Here is an 18,984-nt window from a genome sequence, read left to right on the forward strand (position 1 = left end):
TCCCAGTAATCTCATCTTTCCCCCCACGGTTGTAAGATTTTTGCAGACAGGGAGCTGGGGAGAAGGAACTAACATTTATTGGGGGACTGCAGTTTCCCAGACATGGGCTACCTGCTCTGTATAACAGTTCTGATGGAACCCTGCAAGGTGGAAGTCACCTCCAATTTGCGGACCAGCAGGTAGAGGCTTAGAGAGCCAAGAAGTTTGACCAGAGTCCGTGAACTCAGGCCCGCAGGCCCCCAACCCCTTGCTCTTTCAATGGCATTCTGCTGCCCTTTCCATCCAGCCTCTGTGTATCTCAGAGCCCAACCTGAGTTCCACCCAGTAGTGGGGTTGCAGGCATTTAATTTGCTAACGCCAGACCTTGCTAAGGCAATAAAAAATGAAATTCTTGAGTTAAGAAGTTTAGCGAAAAGTAGTATTTTGGTGGAGAAAGCAAAGGTATATTTATAGCCTCCTTTCTATTCCTAATAGCTGAGCATATTTTTCTCAGCTCCTGGACTTGGAGTTTCCAAAGAAAGGTGCAGCAGGTAGAAGCAGAGAGTATACATTTTAAGCACTTACACGGAAGGAAGGTTATAGTGTGGGAAATAAGGATAATGAATGGTATTTAAGATGTGCAAAAGGCATTCAAAGTCATAAATGTTTGGTGATTTTAGGATGGCAAGCATTATTATTTTATTGTTAAGACACAATTTGCTCTGTTAAGCTGAGGTCCGGCACTAAAAGTGATAAAGTTATTAAAGAAGGCTGCTTTGTTCAGTAGCTAGCTGGGCTTTGTGTGTAGTTTTGAGGCAACAGCAGTATTTTACCATAATGCTGTTTCTGAATCGTGAGCTAAATATGAATAATCATTTGAGCATACTTTTCATGATGCCAAGAATTTAAATTCTGCAACAGTGTTCATCACTGACAAGGCGGCACGCTAACACCTAGAACAATGTAAAACAATTGTGCATTTTTAGAAGCTTGTATTTATGCATATTGGCACATGAATCTGCATTTTTATGTTCATTTATTTTATTAGGCCACAGTTAATCTGAAACAAACTTGGACAAAATAACAAAGATTTTGTATTTTATAAAGCTAAAATATAATATGTGATATATTTTGTTTTCATAATTATAAATAAATGTTTCAAAAATAAATAAGAATAAATATGATGTAATAGATAATAGAAAACAAATGCTACATAAGTCACAAATATACTCTCTATTACATATATTCTGTAATTATTATAGATTATATGAAATATATTATCAATAATACATTTGGGAATTGAAAGATGGCACGATGTCATCTTTTTTTAAGATTTTTATTTATTCATGAGAGATAGAGAGAAAGAGAGGTAGAGACACAGGCAGAGGGAGAAGCAGGCTCCCTATGGGGAGCATGATGCAGGACCCTGGATCAGGCCTTGAGCCAAAGGCAGACAGTCAAGTGCTGAGCCACCCAGGTGTCCCATCATATTTTGTATATATTCTCTCCTGGTGCTGCTGGCTTGCTTGTACATTTTCTTCCCAGTGTCTTTTTTTTTTTTTTAAAGATTTATTTATTTATTTGGGGGGGAGAGAGAGACAAAGAGAGGGGGGGGGGAGAGAGCGGGGGGAGGGGCAGAGGGAGAGGGAGCCAAGCCAACTCTCCACTGAGTGAGGAGCCCAATGCCAGACTCAATCCCAGGACTTGAGATCATGACCTGAGCTGAAATCAAGAGTTGGACGCTTTAAAAGACTGAACCACCCTGATGCCCCTTTATGGTGTCTTTCTAAGAGCATACACCTTCATTCTGAAGACGTTTATCATTTGTTTTCTTTGTAAATGCCTTCTATGTTCCAAAAATTGGTTGGCTATACCAAGATTCTGAAGATTTTCCTCCTATATTTTCTTCTAAAAGTTTTATGGATTACCTTTTACCTTCAGGTCTCTGATCCATTTCAAATTAATGACTGTGTATTGTGGGAGGTATATGTTAAAGTTCATTTTTTTCCATAGGGTTATCAAATTGTTCCTGTGCTATTTGTTCAAAGATTCTATTTCCCCATTAAATTACCTTGGAGCCTTTACCAAAAACAAAAAAAAAAAAAAAAAAAAAAGAAAAAGAAAAAGAAAAAAAAAGTTATATGTATGTGCAGCTCCATTTCTAGAGACTGTATTTTGTCTCCTAGGTATGTCTTCTATTCTCTGAGTCTGGTACCACATCTTAATTACTGTAGCTTTATAATAAATTTTGAAATCAGGTAGGGCAAGATCTCCAAATTTAACCTTCTTTTTAAAATTGTTTTGGCTATTCTTGGTATCTCTACATAAATTTTTTTTTAATAATTAAGAGATTTTATTCTAGTAGCTATAATTACAGTGCTTGTTTGTCGAAATGAAAACTGAAAGCAAGTATACAAAACAGTTGATTACTAATCGTGTATTGAAAGCAGTAAGAGGTTCCACGACACCAAATAAACCAGTTCTGAGAACTTCCCCAAGATAAAGTTGAACAGCTCCAGCTTCTTCAGTGTTTACCAAAATACAAAAGAAGACAGTAGAGGTTGTTGTTTCGATGGCAGATCTGACCCTTGCAGGCTGAGGGAGTGAAAGCACATGTAGACAGGGGCTCCTGGGGCTCGGGGCTGAGGCCCTGGGATGACTGGCCTGCCCGCCCGCACTCCTGCTGGTGAGACCCCAGGTGGCCCAGAGGAAGCCAGAGTGCCCACACTGCCTCCAGGGAGGCTTGGGTCCCTCCAAGGGGTCCGTGAGCGGTAATGCAGCCCCCAGCCCATCTCCTGGGCGGCCGTGTAAGCACAAGTACAAGCACAAACACTAGGGGGATACAGGATGACCCGAGACAAGAGCGATCACAGGGACCCTATTGTGACCATGCAGAATGGACTGTGGCTGGTTCTGCCCCGTCTCATGTTCCCAATGGGAAATGGCCCACTGGTGGACTGGACTCTGGCCGCCCCTGCAGAACCTACACTAGGCACATATCTCCCTTCTGTGTGTTCAGGTGTTCTCCTTTTCTTGTATTTGTAACGATTTTAAAAATGCACTGAGTTTGGGTTAAAAATCAACCACCAAAATGGATCTCAACATAGACCTAATGCCCAGAGGAGGCCGTGCCAGGCTGGTCCCACACAGCGACTCCCGGAGGCCCCGTGTGCCCAAATCCCTTCTCAGTATTGAACGGTGGGTTGATTCTCTTTGTACAATAGGAAAAGCTGAGTAATATTGCATAGGAGTACCAGAAACTGCCTCGTTGGGAACACAAAACTATTTACATTAAATAAAAACCCGGCTGCAGGCTGCGTCTGCACATTTACAGCGTGGTGGAGCACACTGTGACCGACCGTGGAGACAGCTTCTGGCACTCACACCACAGGAGAGCAAAGCAGGGTGGAAGGAGGGAGTGAGGGCAGGGGGCGCGGAGCGGGTTGGACAGCCAGGCCAGTCCCTCATAGAGCCCATCCCCGCTGGTGGCACAGGTGGCCTGAATGCACCAGTTCCTGTGGCGCAGGGAGTGCAGCCCCAGCTTGTCCGTGATCTCAGCCACATCTGTGGCCTTCGGGAGGTCCTGCTTGTTGGCAAGCACCAACAGGACGGCATCCCTGAGCTCATCCTCCGCCAGCATCCTCATGAGCTCCTCACGGGCCTTGTTCACACGCTCCCGGTCATTGCTGTCAACTACAAAGATGAGACCTCATGTATTCTGGAAGTAGTGGCACCACAGAGGCCGGATCTTGTCCTGGCCACCCACATCCCACACGGTGAAGCTGATGTTCTTGTGCTCCATGGTCTCCACGTTGAAGCCTATGGTGGGAATGGTGGTCACCATCTCCCCCAGCTTTAGTTTGTACAGGATAGTGGTCTTCCCTGCAGCATCCAGGCCCACCATGAGAATGAGCATTTCTTTTTTTTTTTGCCAAAAAGGCCCTTGAAGAGGTTAGCGAAGATATTTCCCGTGCTGTAGACTGGTGGGAGCAACACTGGCCAGAGAAACCCTCGGTGGCCGCAGCGAGGCTACTGCTCCGAGCCAGGTGTTGGTTTTGCTCCCACCTCTACATACATTTTTGAAGCAGCTTGTTGATTTGTATAAAAATGCAGTCTGGTATTTCTATTTTATTGTGTTCATTCTGTAGACCAGTTTGAGAGAATTGATATCTTAACAGCATGGAGACTTTAAATTCATGAACACGGTGTATTTCTCCATTTAAGACTTATTTAGTTTTTCTCACCAATATTTTTGAAATTTCAGTATATGGGTCTTGTATATCTTTGTTTAGATTTATTCCTAAGTATCTTATGTATTTGATGTCGCATACAAATGGTATTTTTAAAAATTTCATTCTCAATTGTTTTTTGCTTATATCTAAAAATAGAAATGATTTGTATATGTCAATCTTATATTCTGGGGCCTTATTATATTTATTCACTCTAATGATTTTTTTTCATTCTAATGATTTTTAAATAAATTTCTTAGAAGTTTTCTGTATATATATATAGTAATTATATATATAATTATATATATGACATATATATATATATATAATTATGTTGTCTATAAATTATGACAGTTAAATTTTTCCCTTTCCAATCCTTTGCCTTTTATTTTTTTATTTTGGTCTTATTGCATGGTTAGAACTTTCAGCACAAAACTGGATAGAAGTGGTAAGAGCAGGGGTGCCTGGGCGGCTATTGGTTGTATTGACTCTTGGTTTCAGCTCAGGTCATGATCTCAGGATCCTGGGATTGCCTGTGTCAGCCTCCATGCTCAGTGTGGAGTCTGCTTGAGGATTCTCTCTCCCTCTCCCCCTTCCCCTGCTTATGTGCTCTCTCTCAAATAAACACATCATTAAAAAAAAGAAGAAGAAATGGTGAGAGCAGACACCCTTACCTTGCTCCTAATCTTAGGAGGAAAGCACTTATCATTTTGTCATTAAATATGATGTCAGTTGTAGGTTTTGTAATATTCTTTATTCCACTGAGGAAGTTCTATTTGTAGTTTGCCAAGAATTTTAATCATGAATGGTTGTTCAATTTTGTCCAATTTATTTTCTGTTAGTATTGAAACAATCATATTATTTTTCATCTTTGTTTTGTAAATACAATGAATTATACTGGTTGATTTTCAAATATTGAATTAATATTGCATTCCTGGAATGTACTCTACCTTGCTGTGATACTGTCCCTTTCATTAATTGCTGAGTTTTTCCCTTCCAACATTCTGTTGAGGGATTTTGCGTTTTGTTCATGAGAGATATTGGTCTGTTGTTATTTTTTCTTGTAATGTGTATGTCGGGATTTGGTATCAGGTTTATGCTGGCTTCATAAAATGAGCTGGGAAGCATTTTCTACAATTCTGTGTTCTGAGAGAATTTGTGTAAGATGGACATTATTTTTTTCTTAAGGTTTGACCATGTCTGGGAAGAACACGAACGACTCTTGCTCATGACTAGGAATAAAGTTGCCGAATCTCCACTGGGCATTGACAATGAGACTGGTGGATCAGAGGCAGGTTATTACCTACAGTACAGCAAAAAGCAGGAGAATTCCCTGCCTCAAGGGAATGTGGTGATATGGTGCCATCAGAGGGTGGTTATGCATGTGTGAGTTGTGCTGTAGCTGAGAAACCCAGGACCTAGAGCTCAGCACCTTCTTTTAGCAACCAAATAAGCTGGTCTTCCTTTTCTGGGGAGAGAGTAGGCCCATGGTAGTTACTCTGTGGTTGCTTTGTCCTATGTTAACTGCCCATGTGAGGGGCACAGACCCTCTCAGTGTTAGGGGATGATCAGGTCTTCACGTTGGCATGATCACCAAGGACATGCAGGGATGCAGCATGCAGGCTGCCTTTTCAGCAAAATCATCTGGGCATGAGGTTTTCTTTACAAGAAAGTTTTTGGTTATAGGCTCAACTTCTTTAATAGATATTGAGCTTTTCTGATTTTTAAATTTCTTCTTGAATCAGCTCTGGTAATTTGTGTCATTTAAGGAACTTACCTATTTCATGTAAGTTGCCAACTTTTATTAGCGAAGTATTCATGATATTTCTTTTGTATTCTTTTGATATCTGTAGGGCCTATTGTCATTTCTGAGAGTAATAACTTGTGTTTTGTTTTTAAAATTTATTAGTTTTGCAAAGAGTTTATGAAGCTTGTTGACTTTTTTCCAAGATCAAACTTTTGACTGTATTAAATTTCTCTACTTTTCTAGACTATTTTTTATTTTACTGATTTCTGCTTTTACCTTTATTCTTAGCTTGTGTTTAATAAGTTATTTTTCTAGCTTCATAGTGTAGAAACTTCAGTCTCTGCTTTTAAATCTTTTTTCTTTTTTTCTAGGATAGGCACTTAAAAAAAAGATTTTATTTATTTATTCATAAGAATACACAGAGAGGAGAGAGAGAGAGAGGCAGAGACACAAGCTGAGGGAGAAGCAGGCTCCAGGCAGGGAGACTGACATGGGACTCGATCCCGGGTCTCCAGGATCATGCCCTGGGCTGAAGGTGGCGCTAAACCTCTGAGCCACCCAGGCTGCTCTAGGATAGGCACTTAAACAATAGTTTCCCTCTAAGCCAGTATATCCCACAAATTTTGATATTTTGTGTTTTTATTACTATTAAGTTGAAACACTTTCTAATTCCCTTGTGCCTTCTTTGATTCATGGATCATACAGCAGTATATTATTTAATTTCCAAATATCTGGAGTTTTATATTTATATTAATTTTATTTATTTTTGTTAATTTCTAATTTAATTTCATTAGGGGTAGAAAACTAAGATGTTAACCTGTTGAAATTTATTGAAACTCATTTTACTCTGGAGTACATTCTCTGTGCACTTGTAAAGAATGTATATATATTTTAAGATTTTATTTATTTATTCATGAGAGACACAGAAAAAGAGGCAGAGACATAGGCAGAGAGAGAAGCAGGCTTGCTGCAGGGAGTCTGGTGCAGGACTTGATCTCAGGGTCCTGGGATCAGGACCTGAGCCAAAGGCAGATGCTCAACCACTGAGCCTGCCAGGTGCCCCCCAAAATGTATATTTTGATGTTGGTTTTGGTGTTCTAGATATCAATAAATCCGATTGGCTTATAGTATGGTTCAAACCTTGTCTGTCCTTAGTGAATTTGTATTTACTTGTTCTATCAATTACTAAGAAACATATCAAAACCTCCAATTATGATTGTGGGTTTGTCTTTTCTCTTTTGGTTCTGTCACTTTTTGCTTCATATATTTTGAAGCTCTGCTCTTTGGTGCATTCATGTTTAGGATTGCAGTTCTACTTCATGCAGTGATTCCCTTATTGTTATAAAATCTCTCTATGTCTTGGGATATTTTATTCCCTGGAGTTTGTATTGTTTGATAATAATACAGGTACATCAGCTTTGTTTTGTTGCTGTTTGCATGGTATATTATTTTCTATCCTTATACTATCATCTTGTGTCTTTATTCTTATGTTCATAATAATTAACAATATCACTTTAAAAAATTATTTGAGACCGAGCAAGAGAGAGAGAAAGCACACAAGCAGGGGGAGTGGCAGGCAGAAGGAGAAGGAGAAGCACACTCCTTGCTGAGCAGAGAGGCTGACATGGGGCTCGATCACGACCTGAACCAAAGGCAGCTGTTTAGCCGACTGAGCCACCCAGGTGCCCCAATAATATCACTTTTAAAACATTATTTTTATTTTTAAAGATTTTTATTTATTTATTTAAGAGAGCGAGGGAGAGAACATGAGCAGGGTGGAGGGGCAGACTCCTGGCTGAGCCCAACACAGGGATCATGACCTGAGCTGAATGCAGATGCTTAACTGACTGAGTCACCCAGATGCTCAGATAATATTGCTTTTTGTATACTCTCTGTCATTTCTGGATTTTATTCCTTAGTTACTTTTTTTCCTGCCTCTTTTGGGGAGTAACAAATATTTTTTAGTGTTCTCTCTTATTTCCTATAGTGACTTCTTGGCTATATTTTTTATTGTTTATATTATATTTTGTGGTTGCTCTGGGGCCAACAATACGCATCCTTACCTGATCTAAGCCTGGGTGCTAATATTGTTCCACTTCCTACTTCAGTTTTTACACTCTCCATTTCCTACTTCACCTTTTCCACCCAACAAACCTAAGGACTTTAAAACACTTTAATTTCTTTTACCCACAGCCTTTCCTTTGTGCTCCAGTGGTCATACATTTCACTTTTTCATAATTATGATCCACAGCTTACAATGTTTTTATTTACTTTAAGCCATCCTTTTAGGACTTTTAAAGGGATCAAGAGAAGAGAAACACAGCCTTTTATGTTTATCCAGAAATTTGCCTTTGCTGGTATCTGCACTTCTTCCTGCACTTGACACCCATTTCTCTTCAGTCTGAAGAACACCCTCTAGCCTTCCTCCTAATGCAGGTTGCTAGCAATGAATTCCCTCAACTTGAAAAAAAAATGGAAGTGTGTTCATTTACTCTAATGTTTGAAGGTTGTTTTCTGTGGGTATAAAATTCTCAGTTGACACTTTATTTTCTTTCAGACTTTCCAGGTTGTTTGTCATGATACTGAGTTTATGCAGGACTATTTGTCTATACTCTTCTTTTTCCCAGGCTGGTTCTCCCACATGTGCATGTTCTTTGTCTGGTTTCTCTGCATTCTCCCTGTTTGGTGTGCAATTCTTTGCCCTCCTGGCTTCCTGCTCTTCTGTGCTGATTCCTATCTTGTTACTACTCATCTATACCTGAACATCTCTTTCTTTTCCACATCTCTACTGAAGAATAGTTGGGTGTGGTAGTGGCAGTGACCCAGGAGTCAACTTCAGAAATTACTTTAGGATGATTCTCTTACGTAGACACCACACTCTGTTAAGTTTTCTGTCCAAGGGACATGTTTCTTTTCTATTTTTGACATTTAGGGGAAACTGTACTTGTGATGGAGACCCTCAGTCATAAGCCTTCTGGGTCATGACGTGGATGGACTTTCCCGCCTTCTCCCTCTCCTTTCTCAGCCCTCTGGAAGAAGCACCCTTGGCCAAGAGGCTGGGTCACAGACAAACAGTACATCACATCCTTCTTCAGCTCTCACTTCACTGCTGTTCTGTACTGGCCTAGTAAGCATCTACAGGAATATCATTCCTTGCTTCACACAAGCCTCACCAGGCTCTTTCCATCTTGGTGTTCAATAGGTGAATCTTTCAGTAAATAACATTTTTCAGGAGGCTTGTGTCCTGCTATGGATCTAAGGTGTTATGTATTAACTCATAGAGTTCTGTTTCATTTTGGCCTATAATTTACAATATTTGATAGCTTTTATTCAAATTTTGTGTTTTGGGGTTATAGCCATTACTGTATTTCATTGACAATGAGTTTTTTGTTCTTTAAAAAATATGTATATATAATGTATATATGTAATGTATATGTATATAATGTATATGTGTATATATAATATGTATGTATATTTTGTAGGTTTCTATGTGAGTTATAAAGAACAAAAAAAACCCTTCCTTTATCATATCCAACTGAGAATCCACACACTGTTTCAAATGGCTTTCATCTAATTGGTTGATGTAGATAACTTTGATAAATAAAATGCCAGGGGAAAGGGCAAATCTGTAGAAGCTTCTGAAATGAAGAATTTAACTCTATGTAACTTTGTTATTTGGCCAGGATTATCTGTCTCTCATTCTAAAATTTGCATTGTGACAATTCTAACTATAATCAGTTCTCAATAAAAAGTGTTACTCATGCTCCATTTTATTTATTCAGAAGATATTTATTTAGCACTAACTATATGTCAAGCACTGTGCTTTGTGCTACTTCAAAAGGGCAGTATCAGGTTGGGGAATGTCTGGATAATCTTTACAAATGAAAGTAGCGACTCAAGGTGATGGTCTATAGTACCTTGTGTAGAGTTGACTCTCAGCACACATATGACAGATTAATGTATATATTTCAGTTATCAGTTTTGGGCCATGAAGGATGATATCTTCCATTGTCCTTGGGGTTCTCACTCACCATTCATAGTCTGATGCTAAGACCTTATTTTCACTTGATCATATTTTGAGTTAATTTCTGAATTTTGAACTTCTTGACACTGCCTTAAAATAATAGAAATGGCACACTCCTAGAGACTCAGGGGAATCCAATACAGCTTTAAGATTGATGACAAGGGGACAGAAAGACTTCTGAATAGATGCTAAATGACTTATGTAAATAAGTGTTTATAAGCTCTTGACAGTTTTGCATGGTGAGATGGGTAGCATAGGGACTCCTTCTCAGCCATTTCATCTTAGCTCATTTATCCTTTTGCCAGTCTTGTTTTTGCATACTTTCATTTGTTTTCATTATTTCTTCTGGATGCTTTCCATATGAGTCTTAAACTTTTTGCTCCAAACTTTGTTGATACCCCCCTGATAATAATCTGAACTCAATCAGAACCCAAGTGAAACATATACTCCACATTCAAAGGGGAGAAAAATCAGATTCTGGGGATGCAGTTGGCTCCTAAACAAAATACTGAATCATTTCCCCAAAAGGGGAAGGTAAACAAGTCACTTAAAACCTTTAAATGGGGCAGCCCTGCTGGCTCACCAGTTTAATGCCGCCTTCAGCCCAGGGCCTGATCCTGGAGACCCAGGATCGAGTCCCACATCAGGCTCCCTGCATGGAGCCTGCTTCTCCCTCTGCCTAAGTCTCTTCCTCTCTCTCTCTCTCTCTCTCTCTCTCTCTCTGTGTTCTCATGAATAAATAAATAAAATCTTAAAAAAAAACCCTTTAAATGGGTAGCTCAGCTTTCCATTAAGCAGACTGTACATGTGAAGTGGGAGATAAGAGAACCTGGAGCAGTATATCTTGAGATGTGTCACTGATTTGAGTTAAATGGAGAGGTGGGATGCTGTTTACCCTCCCAGTGAAGAGGCGGTGTGGTGAATGCTTGGCTGTTTAGAACACGGAAAGGCTTATGAGTTTTTCTACACTAGGAGGTAAGGTGAATGCTTAAAATGGCCGATGTAAAGCCTAGCCAATTACAGAACCCAAAAGTGAGCAGCTCTGGTCCTCTGGTCTGTTGCATTTGGAAGAAGAGCTGACAATTAAACTGTCAGGCCAGGCAGATGACACACTGAAATTTAAAGCTGCATCAGTCAAAAATATAATATTTATAACCAACCAAATTTGAAAGAACATTGTTAGGCCTAAAATATCTGAACATGTAATCTCTCAGCACAGAGAACAGACTTGATAGGATCTCATCAGACAGCTAATGAGTATTTGAAAAATAGAATAGGAACACGAGCGTGGTCAGGAGTGATTTGAGCCTAAGTTGCAATGTGGAAAGGAGAACTTTTGGATGCTCACATAAGCCAAATGTTTTGGAGAAGCAGCAGTTGCATATATTAAGAGGATCAGTGATATTTTCTTGAAATGTAGCAAGTCACAGGGAGTCCTCTCCAAGCTACATACTGCAAGACTTCATCCAGGATTTGAAGGAGCCCTTTCCAACCAGATTTGATTTGATTTTTAAAGATTTTATTTTTTTATTTGAGAGAGATTTTGAAAGAGAGCATGAGTGGAGGTGGAGGTGGGGGGAGAGGGAGAAGCAGATGCTTCACTGAGCAGGAAGCCCGACATGGGGCTCAATCCCAGGATTCCAGGATTGTGACCTGAGCTGAAGGCAGAGAAAGCAGATGCTTAACCCACTGAGCCACCCAGGTGCCCTTCCAACTGGATTTTAAATTCCATGAGGAACATGGTAACTGGCCTTCTCTAAATGAATGCTCAGGTTTTTCCTTTTGGCCTTCTGGAGCTGCCAGACTTGATTTTCTTGTTTCTGATTTGCCCATTTTACATGACTTCATTGAGAACCTTCTTGCATTAAAATGGCAAAGATATTCAAATCCTGAACAAATGTCACTTGGGCATGCAGGGCAGGTCTTCCATAGATTATTGGTAATAACTTAAATTTCAAAATGAGTGCTGCAAGCTTAAGGGGACTTATGCTGCACTTGACCTCTGAAGAGCTCTCATTTTATGAGGTCTCCTGGTCCCTGAGATGCCTGAAGATAGCACAATTTTCATAGTTATAAAAAAAAAAAAGGTTTGTACCTAAGCCTGGGGTGGATTTGAGTTTTCTCAGAGGTAAATTTCAGAAAGAACTCTTTCCATCCTTTTTTCCTCTGTTCTCAGGAAGAACCCTTGCAACTTGATTCTTCAGGTAGGATGTGCTACACCAGGAAATCAGCAGTGGATATGAGTTTTGCTGGCCCTGGTCCCATGTTTTCCTACTGATTATCAAGGATGCTGAGGGCAGATGGCCAAGGAATCTGATGTTGGGACTGAAAGGGGGCTTGGAGACAAATAGTCTGAACAAGTGCTTGGGATACGAGATCATTTTGCTCCATTGTGTTTAAGATTTCATTACTGTGTTAAGCTTGGAATCACATCTGTGGCTTTACATTAGCTCAGAGAATTACTGTCATCTTGCAATGGAATAGTTTTTTTTTTTTTTTTTTTTTAAACAAATGCCCCTAATAAATCTCTTAGCAGGTACTCTAGCAATGGAAATCTTATTTGAAAAATCATCTCAATGAAATCTGGAGCTTAATATGTATTGGAATTATCTATTGATTTCACTATACACTGATAATCTTTTTCCTACTTTTCATAATAAAGCTAAATACAATTGTTTAGTTAAAAGTTCTCTTTCTTTACATTAGGTTTAAATTAAAAAAAAGTTTTCTAATATTTGCATCTACAAAAGCAGTGTTTTTCATAATTTCTTTAGCTTCCCTAGCTGCTGACAATCTGTCTCTCTGCATAGTGCTGGAAGGCTTTCAGGCCTGGTGTCTGATTTGAGGTTGACAAGGAACCTTGACCTTGGCAGCCACAACAGAGTGGGTTTATGGAAAATTCTAGATACTGTAATAGTCAGGATCTATTTCATTTTTATTCCTATTTCCATTCCAGTGACTACAATTACTCATCTTTCTTAAAAATGAAGACATTCCCATAAAAAAATCCTAGAATATGATAATGTATAGACATAGCCTTGGCAATAAATTAAGTGGAAAATGTGAAGACTCAGGCAAAAATTTGGCTTCTGTATTAGTCAGGGTTTTCCGGAGAAAATAGAACCAATAGGATGGATCGATCTGTCTATCTATCTATCTATCTATCTATCTATCTATCTATCTATCTATCATGAAGGTTTGGCCCAAGAGATTATGGAGGCCGAGAAATCCTACAGTCTGCCATCTGTAAGCTGGAGTCCTAGGAAACCTGGTGGTATAAATCTTAGTCTGAGGGTGGGAGAAGATAAGACATCCAGTTCAACAGTGAGGCAGAAAAGGGGGGAATTCTTCCTTTTGTTCTATTCAGGCCTTCAAAGGATTCGATACCCACCCACACTGGGGAGCACAATCTACTTTACTGAGTCCAGCCATTTAAATGCTAATCTCATCTGGAAATACTCTTATAGACCCATCCAGAAATAATGTTTACTGGGGGCATCCCATGGCCAGTCAAGTTGGCAGATGAAATTAACCATCATAGCATCTTTTCGATAGTCTAAAATAGCATTTTTTGATTTCATTTTTTTTCTTTTATAACCTACCATCAGCCTCTGTTAGTATTGAATTTCTATTACATGGTAACTGGCAAAGCCTTGCTACTTATATCAGGTGGATCATAATGAAGAGTTGGTCTCTTAAAAATTGGTTCTAGGTTATGTGCACCAGGCATAAAAAGAAATAAAGCACTGAATACTTATCCAGTTAATTAGGTCATTGTGGACAGCCAATGTGAATAATCTAATATGGTGCTGAGGCAGAGGGCGAAGGAGTTTAAGGGTTCCTGGGATCAAAAAAGAGGCAGCCACCTCAGTGACCTCAGTGTAAAGGCACATTTCAAGTCCTCCCATATGCCTCATCCAGCAGGTTTATTTGGCTGAAGATTTAGGTCAGCCAAGTCCTGGGAAATGAGAAAAGGTTTTTGGACCAGGATGGATTCCCTTAAAGGAGCCAGGAATCCTCGATGCTGATAACTCACATTTGTTCTCTGAACATCTTATCTTGGTTTTGTAGCCTGGAAGGAATTTAACTGTCTCCTTCCTGCCCATCCTAATCTCATATCCCTTTTTTATTTGAGACCCATTGCCCTGGGCAGGTGCTCAACTTTATTTGCCCACTTGGATTCTGACTTACTTCTCCAGGAAGATTGTTGATGTGTGTGTGTGTGTATGTGTGTGTGTGTGTGTGGTGTATACATGCCCCTTGTTAGGGCCATTTGTCTATTTGCTGACCTGCTAATTTAGCCCTCCTAATTTTCCTTATTTCTCAATTCCCTGTTTTTGTACCTTCCAGGCATCCTAAGATTCCAGGGGAGATAATGGGAAAGGTGAGCAGCTGTGTGAGATTATGACAGCCCTCCCATGCCAATGTCCTTTAAAGTACTTCCACTCTTGGCAAGGCAAGGGTCTGAACCATCTTTCTCTTTTCTAATTGGACATACTTCCTTCTCTATCCCCAGGACTTATGTCTTAACTCATAGTCACTGGATATGTGGCCGAAGTGAGACACTCCAAGCAAAGTGTGAGTTTTAAACAGAGAAAACTTCATCCCTCCATTGCTGGAGACAAGCCACTGAGTCCCTGTCCTGTCTGATGAGGAGCAGGTGCAGAAGAAGCTGCTCTAATCAAAGCTAAATGCACACATCTTACTGAAACCTGAGTTTGCTGTGCTTTATAATACCTTAGTTTGATGGTAAATGCAAATGATAAATAGACCATTATATGCACTTCATTAAAAAGTGTGTTTTAGCTCAGTCATAACTGATGATAATGGAGTGCCAGCTGAACACTAAATGGTAATACACGATTGAACTGGAGAGTCTCCAGCTGTCTCCATGATATTCTGGATACAATAGAAAATAGATTAGATTATCCCCAGAGCATGCTAGGACTCTACACTAAGAGCTCTTTGTTGAGATATATGATAATATCCCTGGAATGGTGTGGAGAACATCTTGGTTTGATGATGTGTTAATGTTGAAATATGCATGGATGTTGATTTTTTTTGAAGAAGATGTTATTTACTTATTTATTTTAGAGAGAATGAGAGAGAGAGAGAGATAATGCACGCACACAAGTAGGGGGAAGAGCAGAGGAGGAGGGACAAGCAGACTACCTGCTGAGCACGGATCCCAATGCAGAGCTTCGTCGCAGGACACTGAGATCATGACCTGAGCCAAAATCAAGAGTTGGATGCTCAACCAATTGAATCACCAAGGTGCCCTGGATGTTAATTTTGATGGTGTTTTATGAGGCATCAATGCTATGGGGTTTTACCATTTTCCTATGAACCATTCCTTGGTATAGTTAATTTCTGTTGGAGATTTTAGTGATTTGATTAGAAGTTTAGAAGATGAGATTAGATAATCATCAAAAAAGATGATACTATAGTGCCAACATTAAGGTATGGAGGATAGGGATCAGAATTATTTGAGTTTGAAAGGCAGCCCTACCACTTTTTTTGTTGTGTGATATTAAACTTTAGGCTCCTCTGCTGTGAAATTGGGATAATAGTAGAACCTTCCTCCTCTAGCTGTCATGAACATGAAATTAGACAATGACTCATTCCTATAATGATTGAAATAGCCAGATGAACTGTACCTCCAGAAATGGATTCTTCTAGTCTATCTAAATATGAGGGAAGTGAATAGAGGCACTGGTCATTTAAATCTAGGGAGACTTTACAAATGGTTTTCATGTCCCAAATGATGTCCAATGTGGTTGAAGGTGATCATAACAACTTCAGACTCAGTGAGTTTTTGGACTGTAGACTCAACTGTTTTTGCTCATGCTCACATTGCCAGGACTTAGCACAGTGCTTGGCATATAGTAGCCATGAAAAATATTTGTCTCTCTGCTCTCAGTTTTGCCTTCTTCCCAACTTTCCTTTACTCTTCTTCCCAGAGTTTTCTTTCCAAATATGGATTTAAACCTGTCTTTTACTTGCATACAGAAATGAAAAGAGAGGTTCCCTCTTTTTAAAATTATTTTTTATTTTTTCTATTGGAGTTCAATTTGCCAACATATAGCATAACACCCAGTGCTCATCCCATCACGTGCCCCCCTCAGTGCCCGTCACCCACTCACGCCCACCCCCCACCCATCTCCCTTTGCACCACCCCTTGTTCATTTCCCAGAGTTAGGTGTCTCTCATGTTCTGTCTCCCTGTCTGATATTTCCCACTCATTTTATCTCCTTTTCCCTTTATTCCCTTTCACTATTTTTTATATTCCCCAAATGAATGAGACCATATAATGTTTGTCCTTCTCTGATTGACTTATTTCACTCAGCATAATACTCTCCAGTTCTATCCACATCGAAGCAAATGGTGGGTATTTGTTGTTTCTAATGGCTGAGGAATATTCCATTGTATACATAGACCACAGCTTCTTTATCCATTCATCTTTCATTGGACACCGAGGCTCCCTCCACAGTTTGGCTATTGTGGACATTGCTGCTATAAACATTGGTATCCCGGTGTTTCACTGCATCTGTATCTTTGGGGTAAATCCCCAGCAGTGTAATTGCTGGGTCGTAGGGAAGTTCTATTTTTAACTCTTTGAGGAACCTCCACAGTTTCCAGAGTGGCTGCACCAGTTCCCATTCCCACCAACAGTGCCAGAGGGTTCCCCTTTCTCCACATCCTCTTGTTAACTTTCCCCATTCTCACTGGTGTGAGGTGGTATCTCATTGTGGTTTTGATTTGTATTTCCCTGATGGCCAGTGACGCAGAGCATTTTCTCATGTGCTTGTTGGCGGTCTCTTCAATCAAAGGTTCCCTCTTTACTGGGAGCATCAACAATTTGGAGAATCTCAGTCTAGACCTGCCAGGGCCCTGCCCATTGGTGGAGCAGAAAGCAAGAAAATCAAGGGCTCTAGCCAGGGTCCCAGCAGGAAATGGACAGTACAACCCAACAGGAGCAATTTGAGAAGAATTCAACCAATGGATTATATGTAAAGGTATATGGAATGGACTTAGGGAAACCAGTGAGGGATAAGACAGTACTCCAGGCTGCTGTCACCATCCCTATACCTAAATAGGCAAGGAGGGGACAGTTCCTGGAACCTGGGAGCACCTCCTGATGGGAGCCATGGCCTTTGGCTGCAGAACCTGACTGGGGGAGTAGCTGAGAAATAACCTCCCTGATCAATCTCATTTTCTTTCTGCTTTAATCTCCTACTGGTGACTCCCCCTGGGACCAGGCCAACCAGAAGCCAGAGTGCCATGCAGAGGTAACACAGCCCAGAGCTGGGCGGGAAAGGGTGGATATGGGGCTGGAAGAGCCAAACACGAGATACCCAGCATCTTATGGAAGTAAGTTTGCCATCTTGAACCTCACAGAATGAACTCCTCTCAATGGAGAACAGAAAAGCATGCTGGGCAAACAAAAACTAAGGGAATCTTCATTCTCCACATTGAGAAGAAGCTGGAACCAACGTCCGTTGACATTGAGCCTTATTTTCTTCTCCTATGGTTTCCTGAGGTTTAGAGCTTGTTGTTGCTGTGACCACCGACACCATATTTTATCAAAACCTTTCAAAACTTACACCTGAAACTATATATGCCTGGCTTTTAAGTGTCTATAAATAGTTTCTTTAATTTGAGCATTCCTTACAAATCTGAGGACATTTTTAGTTATTTTTCTTCTACCTCCTATAGGTAATTTATCTTATGTAGTATTTAAAAATTACCTATAGAATGCCATGGCTCTTAGATCAGTCTCAAATGAATCTCTGGGTATACTTTTATATCTCTGGTGTTAGATTTATACTTTTCCCATTGGGTCCTTGCATATCCTCTTCTATAAAGTTTTCAGGTCACAACTGATGGGCTTTTATAGATATTCAATTCACTCAATCAATTTCACCTTGTGTAGAGAGAATTAGTCTTCTGAGTTTTCTGACATTAGCAATACATAAAAATCCTATAACAAAGTATGCTCTCATCTCTTTGAAAATGAGTAATGAGGCATGACAATTTCTTTCTGAAGCAATAATCAAGAAAAAGAGCCCTGCATTTAATTCATTATGTGAACCCATAGAAAGAGCAAAGGAAAAATAAATATTTTCACCCATTTGAGTCAACTTCAAGCCTAAAATTATAGGTTCTTGCTACTTGGACTTAATTGCTGTGACAAAGAAGCACAAGTTGCTGTGATCAGATCTCTCATGGAATACAAAAGCACGAATCCTTGACATTTTGGAGAGTAATATAATATAATCATCTTTGCCTTAACCTGAACTGATTTTCTTTCATAGTGTTTTTTTTCTTTTTTTAATATTAGAAATGAAGACAAACCCAAACCTCAGGAAATTTAAGTGAAAGTCCTGTTACTGAAAGATTGTCTGTAATAGGTGAGAAGAACTTAGGTCATACCATTTTGCAGTACTCAAATTTATAATAAGTAGTGAATATTCTTATGAACATCAGGATTTGGTTAATTTGAAAGTTGCACACTTTCTTAATACCCCCAATTTAAATGTCAGTCTTTGTTATCAGCATCAGTATGGTGGTTGGAACTGGGTGGGTCTCAGAAACAGTCGCAGGTTGAGGAGAAGAAAGGCCCCCTTACAGGGTCATGAATAACACTCCAAGGAGGGGCAGCAAGGAGTGTGGACAGTGGTGTGGGGAGTGGAGTTAGTCTCTCCTTGCCCCCTCCAAGTCTGTCCCAAGAGAACCTGCTTTTGCATCTTGGGGTCCTTTTCTGACTCTATCCTTGTTTTTAATGTCAGAGTTTCATTCTTTTTTAAGCTTTATAAAAATTGTGAAATAGTTCAAGCATGCAGAAAATTTCAGAAAATAAATGCATGTGCCTACCACACAACTCTCTCAAATATTATGATTTACCATAGTTGCTTCAGGATGTTTTTCTTTTATTAAGAGAAAAAGCCTCATTGTATGCCTGGTGTGGGGTGGGTATGTGGAGAGAGTAGGGCAGGACTTCTCTC

General features: G+C 39.9%; 1 pseudogene; it reads right to left on the minus strand.

Annotated features, from left to right (window-relative positions):
• Positions 1-3,307: 3,307 nt before the first annotated feature.
• LOC112672562 (ADP-ribosylation factor 1-like) overlaps positions 3,308-18,984 on the minus strand; it is a 55,828-nt pseudogene continuing 40,151 nt past the window's right edge.

Source organism: Canis lupus, chromosome 28 (assembly GCF_003254725.2).
Source record: "Canis lupus dingo isolate Sandy chromosome 28, ASM325472v2, whole genome shotgun sequence".
Taxonomy (NCBI): Eukaryota; Metazoa; Chordata; class Mammalia; order Carnivora; family Canidae; genus Canis; species Canis lupus.